Source organism: Arachis hypogaea, chromosome 18 (assembly GCF_003086295.3).
Source record: "Arachis hypogaea cultivar Tifrunner chromosome 18, arahy.Tifrunner.gnm2.J5K5, whole genome shotgun sequence".
NCBI lineage: Eukaryota > Viridiplantae > Streptophyta > Magnoliopsida > Fabales > Fabaceae > Arachis > Arachis hypogaea.
This window is the reverse complement of record NC_092053.1, coordinates 64,347,930-64,360,436: the sequence shown is the minus strand read 5'-3', so window position 1 is coordinate 64,360,436 and position 12,507 is coordinate 64,347,930. Positions and strand designations below refer to the sequence as shown.

At 39.9% G+C, this 12,507-nt stretch overlaps 1 non-coding gene across 1 annotated transcript; it reads left to right on the top strand.

Annotated features, from left to right (window-relative positions):
• The first annotated feature begins 10,990 nt into the window (after window positions 1–10,990).
• LOC112774268 (small nucleolar RNA R71) lies at window positions 10,991–11,098 on the top strand. Its single transcript, XR_003188763.1, has one exon. It is a non-coding gene; the product is annotated as a small nucleolar RNA R71 (small nucleolar RNA).
• The last annotated feature ends 1,409 nt before the right edge of the window (window positions 11,099–12,507 follow it).

The following is a 12,507-nucleotide window of genomic DNA, read 5'->3' as shown; positions in this document are numbered from 1 at the left end:
ATAAATAAATACGATAAAGCAGACTTTTGGCAAGGTAAGAGAAGTTGGAGGTCCAACGTAGTTATCTCTCTCAACTATAATGAAAGTTGAATCTAAACTCCACTTGGTCAACCTTTACTCGGGCAAAGGAAAGTCAAGGGACTAATTAAATTGACCTTTTAATCCTATTTATTTCCTAAGAAAAGGTTGGGATTACTTAAGTTCAGCTCAATTAGCAAGATAACGATTATCAATTATGTTGAGTTTAATAACTGTTGAGTTACTGAATTCTTAACCAGGACCAAAAGGGGAAAAAGTAAAATTGCTGTAATAATAAAAATGTTCTTAGATGGGAAGCAATGGTAACTTAAATCAAAGAGAAAAATCATAAACTGAAAATACCTCAATTATCATTAATTCAAATAATAGTCTGTAACATGGAAGAATTCATAGATTCAATTATAAAGGTAAATAGCCAACTCAGATACTGAAATAAATAAATAAAGTAAAAGGGAAGTTTAAAGCAAAGAAATATAAAACCTGGATTGAGAGTCACTCTTAAAGCAAGAAAAAATCCTAAATCCTAAGAGAGAGAGGAGAAGATCTCCCTCTCAACTAAATCTAAATCATTCAAAAATAAAATATGCGAGCTCTGTTTTGAATGGGTGCATTCCCACACTTTATAACCTCTGGTCTATGCTGTCTGTACTTGGATCTGGGCCAAAAAGGGCTTCAGAAATCACTGGGGGCGTATTCTGTAAATTCTGATACGTGGCCTCTGTCACGCGTCTGCGTGGGTCACGCGGTCGCGTCATTCGGAGCTTTTCCTTGCCACGCGGTCGCGTCAATCACGCGTCCGCGTTGTATGCGTTCTACTTATGTCGCGCGGTCACGTCAGTCATGCGACCGCGTCGCTGCATCTTCGCTTCTGGCACGCGATCGCGTCGTCCATGCGATCGCGTGAATACCAGTTTCCTTCAAAGCTCCGTTTTGCTTTCTCCTTCCATTTTTGTATGTTTCCTTTTCCATCCTTTAAGTCATTCTGCCTTAGAAAATCTGAAACTACTCAACACACTAATCACGGCATCGAATGGAAATAAAGGTAATTAAAATAATTAATTTTTAAAGCTTAGAAAAACATGTTTTTCACAATATGACATAATAAGAAAGGGAAAGTAAAACCATGCAGTTAATATGAATAAGTAGGTGGAGGATTGAATAAATCACTCAAATTAAGCACAAAAGAACTCATGATATATGGGTTTATCAACCTCCCCACACTTAAACACTAGCATGTCCTCATGCTAAGCCCAAGGTAAATAATTAAGGTTAAAGTGATGGAATGTCATGCAATGCAACCTAATTTAAATGCAACTACCTAAATGAATGATGCATCATGCAACTCTAAATTATTCACTCATATATAAAGCTTACATGTAGTCAAGTTAGTTCATATTCTCAAGGAGTCATGTATATGTATAGCCAACCCTTAAATAATGAAGCATTTCAGCAAATGAGATGGGAAAGAAAACATTGTACAAACTTGCAAAACAATTAGCAAATTAAGTACAGATATATGTTGATGAGTTATTGAACCCTCACTGGATTTTGTGTTTACCCTCTAGTCACTCAGTGTTTACTGGGTTTATTCACTCTACTTTTCTTTTTATTCTTACTTTCTATAGCTTTGTTTTTCATCTAACCAATCAACAATTATAAAATATAGTCATACCAAAAAGTCATGAGGTCTTTAATTGAGGTTGTAATGGGGTCAAGGTAAAGGTAAGGATTTATGTATAGGGTCAAGTGAGCTAATAAATGAATCCTTAATTAGACTAAGATCTCACCTTAACATACATATTTAGTAAAACAAAATCTCTTTACCTATTTTCCCATATTATCCCACTTATTGTTACATGCTCATGTTTCAAATTTTATTTTTATCCCATGTGTATTGTTGCATTGGGGGGTTCTTTTGTATCCCCTTTTATTAAATGCTGAAAAATAACTCTTTTTTTTTTCAAGGCACATGGCAATTAAATTACTTTGATTTTCTCATGATCATGCTTCCCAAATTTATTTTATTTCTTTTAACTTCTCTACCCTTTTGTTTCTATCATCCATGTTCCCAATAGGTTTTCCATGTTCTAATCTATTCATAATTTTCTATCTTAAGCTAACCAAGGATTCAACTTGGGATTTTATTTTGTTTTTCTGCTTAAGGCTAGTAATGTGGCTAAATAGAATAAAAGGGATTTTAAAGGCTCAAGGGGGCTGACAAGGGTGATGTGAAAGGTAGGTTATTCTGGGGTAAGTGAGCTAAAATCAAATGATGGCCTCAATCATTCTTTTGGTATGTATCTATTCTATATTTTATAATTGGACATATAGATTAAAGCAAAGTAAAGAACATCAGAATAAAAAGAAGCGAAACACACAGGAATGAAGTTATGGTTTGAATGCAACCATACAATTAAGCTCAAGACTCACAGGCTGTGTGTTCTCTAACTCAAGCATCATATATCATTCATATATGTTATGCAGGTTTAGTTAAAAATTCCCATTATTCTCATAAAAAAAATTATTTAGGGTAGCTTGTAAAGTTTTAATGTTCCTCCTTGATGAAATGTTGTCAGCTTAACTACATCATGTAATGCTATATACAAGGTTTATGGATTTAAATCTGATATGTTCAATTTCCTAGCTTACTTCCTTTTTATATTTTTTAATTTAAACTATACTATCTTATGCTAAAAAGGGTAAATTATACTAATTAATCCACTAATAAATCAGAATTGCAAACTAAACTAAATAACTAAAAATATGAACTAAAGATGCAATATGCAAAAATAGAGTAAAAATACATAAAAGCAATGTATAAGTACTCAGAAAATAACAGTAAAAAGAAAAATACAGAAAAATATTCAAAATAAAAGAAAAAGTATGTAGTGGTTCACCAAAATAAACGCCAGAGATGGCGACCTCCCCACACTTAAAATGAAGCATCGTCCCTGATGCTCAATCAAGCCGGGTGTGAAGGGGTGTCATCACTGGTAGGGATAGCAGCTGGAGGCTCTGCGGTGGTGGTGGGCTGAGGGTCTGGCTGCTGTAGAGGTGGGGCTGACTGGATCGGGATCTCCGGATCCGCAACCTCTATCTGGGGCATAACCTCCTGATGCGGGGCAGCCTGCTCTGTGGCTGCCTGCTGATGGGTCTCCTCCTGGAAATGAGTCTACTCCTCGTGCCCATCCTCCTCCTCCTCTGATGGCTCAGATGGTGTGTCGGGCTTAGAGGGGATGTCGCCAGATCGTATCATCAGCTTCAGGTGCTCATAGCGTCGCTTGTTGCGACGCTCCAATCTCTCATACCAGTGCCGGTTACGGCGCTCCATCTGATCAAGCTGTCGGAATAGGCGGTGCACGAGGCGGTATACGGGCTCAGAGGCAGGTGAAGGTGCAGTGGTAGCTGCAGGAGCAGCAGTGGTAGCTGTGGATGAAGAGGGTCTAACAGACGGTGGGGCTGGCTCATTGGTAGCAGTGAAGGGTGGTGGTCTGTAGCCCAAAGCTAAGAAGTTCTTGCTGTGAGGAATGATCTTCCTGCAATCTGCCGCTGGTTGTCTCTCATCGGCATCCTCCCATGGCACGTCAGCTCGACGGCCTAGCTGTGTAACCAGATACGGAAAAGGGAGGGTGCCTCGGACGTGGACCCTGACCATAAAATGCCGGATAAAGCGTGGCAGATAAAGGTCCTTCCCCTCCATCACACACCAAAGGAGGGTGATCATAGCTGCCGGGATCTCCGTCTCGTGAGTACTCGGCATCACATAATTACTCAAGATCTGATGCCATAATCGAGCCTTATCATGTAAGTACGCTCTCTTGATCCCTCGAGGCATGGTGGTGTCCTGACCCATCTCCCAAGGAACTGTCGGGTCGAGAGCTATCCGTGCCTTCACGGCATCCCAATCAAACTGCATCTGACGCATGTCCTCCTCAGCCTTTGAATAACCATCAGACTGATCGGACTTGGCTGGGAGCTGGAGAATGTCCTCTAAGGCCTCCTCAGTGACCAGAATTTGTTTTTCTCTCAGGTTCACTGCATCTAGGGTGGTGAGGTAGTAGTTGCAGTAGAATTCCCGGACCCAAGATGTGTTGACCTCTGTCAGTGTTCTCTCCAGAAAAAACCAGCCCCTTTGCTTGATTTGCTCAGTGGTGTACTGCTGGAGTGCTTCTGGAATCTTCAAAGTTCGCTCCAGGTATAGATTTCTGGAGTTTGCAAAAGCCAGGTACTTCAGCTCACAGTACCGGTTTACAAATTTTATAGGATCATATGCAGGGAGCAGCTGGTTAGCTTTTTCCTGCTGTGTGAAGTTCTTCTCCCGCCATGAGAAATCGTGCATGAGGGCAATGATGGACTGGGAGGAATCTCCTCGCTTGCGCTTGCCAGTAGCCTTGCCTTTTCCTTTCCTTTGTGAGGCAGACATCCTGAAAAACAGAAAACCAGGATATGGATAAAAATAGTAAAGCAAATAGGCAATTAAACAAAGGAAACTCAAAGCGGCAAAGGAGAAATAAAATAAGAAAAATGAGTATATGAAATGTGATTGAATTTATGTTAAATGGAAAAATAATCAATATGCCATGGTTAGAAAGTTAGAGGAAAGTGAAAATAAACAGAAAAGAGATCAAAAGGGTTAGTATGGTTAGAATTTGAAGAAGAAATTAGTAAATTAAAATTAGTGAGTTAGTAAAGTGCGGGTTAAAGTAAGTGGCATAGAAAAAATTCCATATAACAAGGATTCACAGGTAAGAATAGAAGTACTCATAATCGAACAAGGAAAACAGGGTGATGCTGATTCAAATAGAAATAAAGAAAGCAAAAATTGGAATCAGTGAATCACAAATGCTGTTTATGAACCAGGAAACCAAAGAGGATAAGAAAGTCTGCCATAGCATTCATGAAACGGTTTGGGTAAAGCAGAGTAAAACAGAGTTCAGAAATGCCAAACCAAAACATGAATGAAAACAATTTACAAAAAATTTGGGCAGCATTCCGGCTAAAATTGGATTGTCCCGGAAAATAAACAGCAATCATAGCAGTGCATATGAATTAAAAACTTGCTGTAGTTACCTATAATTAATAGAAACAGGAAAATTCAGAGTAACAAGCAGCAAATGAAAGAAATCACAGCATATGAACGAGGTCACAAGAACAGCAGAATTGCAGTTATGATAAAACAGAAACATGAACAGTGCAAATAAACAAACCTAGATCCACTAACCACAGCCTAAGCTACCTAACAACCTAAAAATCCACTACAGCATGCATATCTATTTATCCTAAGGATGAACAGAAATGGAAAAAAATATAGAAAAACGACGAACGGATAAAAGGGAGTGCGTGTTGCAGAACCTGGAAAGCGAAAGAAGTAGAACGGTTGGGTGATGGCGGCGGTGGTGTCCGGCGCGGTGGCGGGGCACGGCGGCACGGTGGCGGCTGAGGGGGAATGGGGATAGGGTCTTAGGGTTAGTGATAGAGGAAGGGAGGGGGGGTTGCGGGTGGGTGGCGGAGGGGGGGGGCGCAGCTGGAATGCCGGCAGTGGTGGGTGGTGCTTCTGGGTGGTGGCGGAGAGGGGAGGAGAGAGGAAGAAAGAAGAAGAAAAAGGGGGAGGGGTGGTATAGCGACGGTGTCTGGACGGCGGCGGCGTCTGGGTGGTGGCGCGGTGGCGGCTGGGTGGTGCCGGGTGGTGGCTGGAGGAAGAAGAAGCAGAGAGGGAGAAGAGGGTTGGGGGTAGGGGGCTGCGCGACTGATAGGGTTCGCGTGGCTGGGGGGTTATATTTTCGAAACCACGCGGCCGCGTGGGGCACGCGGTTGCGTGGTTGGGGTGAAAATGGGAGTGACGCGATCGCGTGGGGCGCGCGATCGCATGAGAGGGGGGAAAGAGGGGTGACGCGATCGCGTGGGTCGCGCGATCGCGTCGCTGGAATTCGTGCTAAACGCATGACTCCAGCGCTGTTTTAGCGCAACTCTCTGTCTCCTTTTGGGGTGATGTGCAATCCATGCGACGCGATCGCGTCGCTCACGCAGTCGCGTGGGATTGGTATTGTGCAAGTGACGCGATCGCATGGGGCATGCGGTCACGTCATGCACCCCTTTTTTTTATATATGCATGAAAAATGCAGAATGCAATGATTAACATGAATGCTATGCATGATTTCAGGTTTAATAAATTAAAATGAAAAAGGAAAAATGAAAGCAATTAACAAGAAATAAATTAAAAAAAGAAGCGACCATACCATGGTGGGTTGTCTCCCACCTAGCACTTTTAGTTAAAGTCCTTAAGTTGGACATTGGAGGAGTATCCTATTATGGCGGCTTATGTTTAAATTCGTCTAAAAATCTCCACCAGTGCTTGAAATGCCAATAGCCTCTGGGGTCCCAAACCAAGCATGCAAAGCTTCTGAGCAGCTCCAAACAGATTTTCAGGCTCCCGGGATGACGAATGTCAGGATAGAGTCCTGGATTCCAAGCCTTGCTTTTAAATCTGCCTCCGTCTTGCTCTACATGTTTCCATTCGGGCAGTTTAAAAAGTAGAATCTCACCTTGGTGACCAAACGTTTTCCGTGATCCATGCAATTGAGCATGATACCAATCCGTGTACTTCGAGGTGAAGCGTGGAACCTTATTGAACCTTGTGCACCAGCTCTGAGTACAAGCCATTTCCCTCTTACTCTTAAAGCCGCAGAGAGCTCTAAGCTGGCCATCTGTTTCAAGCAAACCATATTCAAGTGAATAAGTAAAGTTATAAGTTAAGGATTGTACCCACTTGAAGCTTGTATTAGGTGGTAATGGCCTTGGGATAGGTGTTTTTGGTGATTCTGCAAGTTCCATTTCTTTGTGCTCTTCTGTGAATTCCTCCACTTCTTTGCAAAGATCTTCTATTGTATCTGTGTCCTGGTCAAAGTCTTTTGTGTCTTCCTCATCACTTGAGTCATAGATTGGAGGTTGAGAGAAATCTACCTCTGCATCATCTTTATATTCACTTGGAGAAGATTCTTCGATCTCAGAGAATTCACTTGCGGATGCAAGTTCATCACTAAGAGAGCTAGACTTGTGACTATCACTATTGAGGGAATTTGTTTCTTGGATTATTCCGTCTGATTCTTCATAAACGAATTGCCTTGGAGAAATATCCTCCTTAGCATCAACTGTAGTCTCCTTGACGGCGTGTTCCTCAATTCTGGATTCCCATGGAGGTTCAGCATCTCCTAGATCTTCAACCAACTCTTCTTCTTGAGCAATGACAGCTTCTTCTACTTGTTCTAGTATGAATTCATTCTCTGTCTTGTCCACTGGAGTTTCTGGTATCTCCTTCATGCTACGCTCTTCGTTAGACTGTTCACATGGGGCTGTGGCTGATCTTTGTGTATTTGAGCGCCTAGAAACCCATTGAATTATCGCTTGCTCCAGTTGTTGAATGGTTGTTTGAAATTTATTTACTGTTTCCGTTAGGCGAACCTCTGCTTCTCGGGTTGCTGGACTTGGACATGACACAAAGGAAAGTGGTGGTGATTGGGAGCGATTGGATTGGCACTGGGGTAAGGAAGGATCATATGGTGGCGAATGATGAAGAGAAGCTTGTGAGTGTTGTGGTTCGAGGTTATATTGAAAGGATGGTTTACATGCACGGGGTGGGGCTTGTTGGTAGTTACAAGGTTGTCCACCATATCTTTCAGCTGGGTATGCATTGTAGAATGGTCTTTGTCCAGGATATCTCGGAGGGTGTTGCTGCCAAAAGGGTTCATTAGATCCTCTTGGTTCCATCCATCCTTGATTGGTCTGACCTTGATGTGTGTTCCTGCTGTAACTTCTATTTCCTTTAACAATATTAGAACCAAACTCAAAGCAAGAGGGGTGAGAGTTCATGGTAGCAAATAAAGATAAACAGGAAAAAACAAAATAAATAAACAAGCAAAAGAAAAAAATATTTACAATAACCAATAATAAGGCACACGTTAGCAGTTTCCCGGCAACGACGCCATTTTGACGTTAGGATTTTTTCCAGTAAAGAATGTCATAAAAACAGTCGCATTGTAGATATAGTCTCTAAACCGACAAAAATCCCTTCGTACAAACGTTTTGGGTGTCACAAGTAACAAACCCCTTTAAAAATTGTTAACCGAGTATTCAAACCTCGGGTCGGCTTCTCAAGGAACTGCGAGGAGGTATGTTCTTATTATTGGCTATAAAGGTTGTAATCGGGGTTTAGAAGATGAGAAGCAAGTAATTTAAATGACAAGTAAAGTAAATGGCAATTAAAATAAATAAATACGGTAAAGCAGACTTTTGGCAAGGTAAGAGAAGTTGGAGGTCCAACGTAGTTATCTCTCTCAACTATAATGAAAGTTGAATCTAAACTCTACTTGGTCAACCTTTACTAGGGCAAAGGAAAGTCAAGGGACTAATTAAATTGACCTTTGAATCCTATTTATTTCCTAAGAAAAGGTTGGGATTACTTAAGTTCAGCTCAATTAGCAAGATAACGATTATCAATTATGTTGAGTTTAATAACTGTTGAGTTACTAAATTCTTAACCAGGACCAAAAGGGGAAAAAGTAAAATTGCTGGAATAATAAAAATGTCCTTAGATGGGAAGCAATGGTAACTTAAATCAAAGAGAACAATCATAAACTGAAAATACCTCAATTATCATTAATTCAAATAACAGTCTGTAACATGGAAGAATTCATAGATTCAATTATAAAGGTAAATAGCCAACTCAGATACTGAAATAAATAAATAAAGTAAAAGGGAAGTTTAAAGCAAAGAAATATAAAACCTGGATTGAGAGTCACTCTTAAAGCAAGAAGAAATCCTAAATCCTAAGAGAGAGAGGAGAAGATCTCCCTCTCAACTAAATCTAAATCATTCAAAAATAAAATATGTGAGCTCTGTTTTGAATGGGTGCATTCCCACACTTTATAACCTCTGGTCTATGCTGTCTGTACTTGGATCTGGGCCAAAAAGGGCTTCAGAAATCGCTGGGGGCGTATTCTGTAAATTCTGATACGTGGCCTTTGTCACGCGTCCGCATGGGTCACGCGGTCGCGTCATTCGGAGCTTTTCCTTGCCATACGGTCGCGTCAGTCATGCGTCCGCGTCGTATGCGTTCTGCTTATGTCGCGCGGTCGCGTCAGTCATGCGGCCGCGTCGCTGCATCTTCGCTTCTGGCACGCGATCGCGTCGTCCATGCGATCGCGTGAATACCAGTTTCCTTCAAAGCTCCGTTTTGCTTTCTCCTTCCATTTTTGTATGTTTCCTTTTCCATCCTTTAAGTCATTCTGCCTTAGAAAATCTGAAACTACTCAACACCCTAATCACGGCATCGAATGGAAATAAAGGTAATTAAAATAATTAATTTTTAAAGCTTAGAAAAACATGTTTTTCACAATATGACATAATAAGGAAGGAAAAGTAAAACCATGCAGTTAATATGAATAAGTAGGTAGAGGATTGAATAAATCACTCAAATTAAGCACAAAAGAACTCATGAAATATGGGTTTATCAGTCCACATCAATCACAGCTCTTGCTGTGGCTAGGAAGGGTCTTCCAAGTCTAATGAATTCATCCTCATTCTTCCCAGTGTCTAGGATTATGAAATCAGCAGGGATGTAAAGGCCTTCAACCTTTACTAACACGTCCTCCACTAGTCCAAAAGCCTGTTTTCTTGAGTTGTCTGCCATTTCTAATGAGATTCTGGCAGCTTGCACCTCAAAGATTCCCAGTTTCTCCATTGTAGAGAGTGGCATAAGGTTTATCCCTGATCCAAGGTCACATAGAGCCTTCTCAAAGTTCATGGTGCCTATAGTACAAGGTATTAAGAACTTTTCAAGATCCTGTTTCTTCTGAGGCAATCTCAGTTGATCCAGATCACTCAGTTCATTGGTGAGCAAGGGATGTTCATCTTCCCAAGTCTCATTACTAAATAATTTGGCATTCAGCTTCATGATTGCACCAAGGTACTTGGCAACTTGCTCTTCAGTAACATCCTCATTCTCTTCAGAAGAAGAATATTCATCAGAGCTCATGAATGGCATAAGGAGGTTTAATGGAATCTCTATGGTCTCCAGATGAGCCTTAGAGTTCTTTGGTTCCTCAGAGGGAAACTCCTTATTGATCTCTGCACGTCCCAGGAGGTCTTCCTTATTGGGGTTCACGTCCTCTCCCTCCCTTGTAGGTTCGGCCATGATGATCAATTCAATGGCCTTGCACTCTCCTTTTGGGTTTTCCTCTGTATTGCTTGGGAGAGTACTAGGAGGGGTCTCAGTGATCCTTTTACTCAGCTGACCCACTTGTGCTTCCAAATTTCTAATGGAGGATCTTGTTTCATTCATGAAACTTAGAGTGGCCTTAGATAGATCAGAGACTATGTTTGCCAAGCTAGATGGGGTCTGCTCAGAACTCTCTGTCTTTTGCTGAGTGGATGATGGAAAAGGCTTGCTATTGCTAAACCTGTTTCTTTCACCATTATTAAAGCCTTGTTGAGGCTTTTGTTGATCCTTCTATGAGAGATTTAGGTGATTTCTCCATGAGGGATTATAGGTGTTTCCATAGGGTTCACCCATGTAATTCACCTCTGCTATTGCAGGGTTCTCGGGATCATAAGCTTCTTCTTCAGAAGATGCCTCTTTAGTACTGTTGGATGATTCCTTCGATCCATTCAGACTCTGAGAGATCATATTGACTTGCTGAGTCAATATTTTATTCTGAGCCAATATGGCATTTAGAGTATCAATTTCAAGAACTCCCTTCCTCATAGGCGTCCCATTATTCACAGGATTCCTTTCAGAAGTGTACATGAACTGGTTATTTGCAACCATGTCAATGAGTTCTTGAGCTTCTGCGGGCATTTTCTTTAGGTGAATGGATCCACCTGTAGAATGGTCCAGTGACATCTTTGATAGTTCAGACAGACCATCATAGAATATATTCAGGATGGTCCATTCTGAAAGCATGTCAGAAGGACACCTTTTGGTCAGTTGCTTATATCTCTCCCAAGCTTCATAGAGGGATTCACCTTCTTTCTGTCTGAAGGTTTGAACATCCACTCTAAGCTTACTAAGCTTTTGAAGAGGAAAGAACTTGGCTAAGAAAGCCGTGACCAGCTTATCCCAAGAGTTCAGGCTATCCTTCGGTTGAGAGTCCAACCACATTCTAGCTCTGTCTCTTACAGCAAATGGGAAAAGCAAAAGCCTGTAGACCTCGGGATCAACCCCATTGGTCTTAACAGTATCACAGATCTGCAAGAATTCAGTTAAGAACTGAAAAGGATCTTCAGATGGAAGTCCATGAAACTTGCAGTTCTGTTGCATCAGAGAAACTAATTGAGGTTTAAGCTCAAAATTGTTTGCTCCAATGGCAGGAATTGAGATGCTTCTTCCATGTAAATTGGAATTAGGTGCAGTGAAGTCACCAAGCATCCTCCTTGCATTGTTATTATTTTCAGCCATATCTTCTTCTTTTTCAAAAATTTCTATCAGATTTTTTTCCAGAGAGTTGTGCTTTAGCTTCCCTTAGCTTCCTCTTCAGAGTTCTTTCAGGTTCAGGATCAGCTTCAACAAGAATGTTCTTATCCTTGTTCCTGCTCATATGAAAAAGAAGAGAACAGAAAATAATAGGGATCCTCTTTGCCTCAGTAGAGAGAGGTTCCTTTATGTGAGTAGAAGAAGAGAAGAATATTGAGAAGAAAAAGAGAAAAACTCGAACACAGAGAGGGAGATGGGGTTTGACTTTTGAGTGGAAGAGAAGTGTTAGTAGATGAATAAATAAATAGAAGGAGATTAGAGATGAGAGAAGAATTTGAAAATTTAACAAAATAAAATAAAAATATTTTAAATTTAAATTTAAAATTCAAAAATTAAAATTGAAATTAAATTAAATTAAAATTAAAACAATAAGTTAATTAAAACGAAATTTTGAAAAAGAGGAAAGGAATTTTCAAAAATTAAAGGTAGAGAGTTAGTTGGGCAGTTTTGAAAAAGATATGATTGAAACAAAAAGATATGATTGATTGAAAAAGATTTGAAATTTGTTTTTGAAAAAGATATGATTGAAATTGAAAAAGATATGATTGAAACAAAAAGATAAGATTGATTGAAAAAGATTTGAAAGTCAATTTTAAAAAGATAAGAGGTTAGGGGAGAAGTTAGAAAGAATTTTGAAATTGATTTTGAAAAAGATATGATTGAAATTGAAAAAGATTTAATTTTGAAAACTAAAGTTGATTACTTGACTAACAAGAAACAAAAAGATATGATTTTAAAATTTAAAGATTGAACCTTTCTTAATAGGCAAGTAACAACTTAATATTTTTGAATCAATCATATTAAATGCTAATAAGATTTTCGAAAATTATGAAAAAGATTTTTGAAAATTAATTTTGAAAATTTCGAAAATTATGAAAGAAAAATGAGAAAGATTTGATTTTTGAAAAAGATTTGAAAAAGATAGAATTTTTAAATTGAAA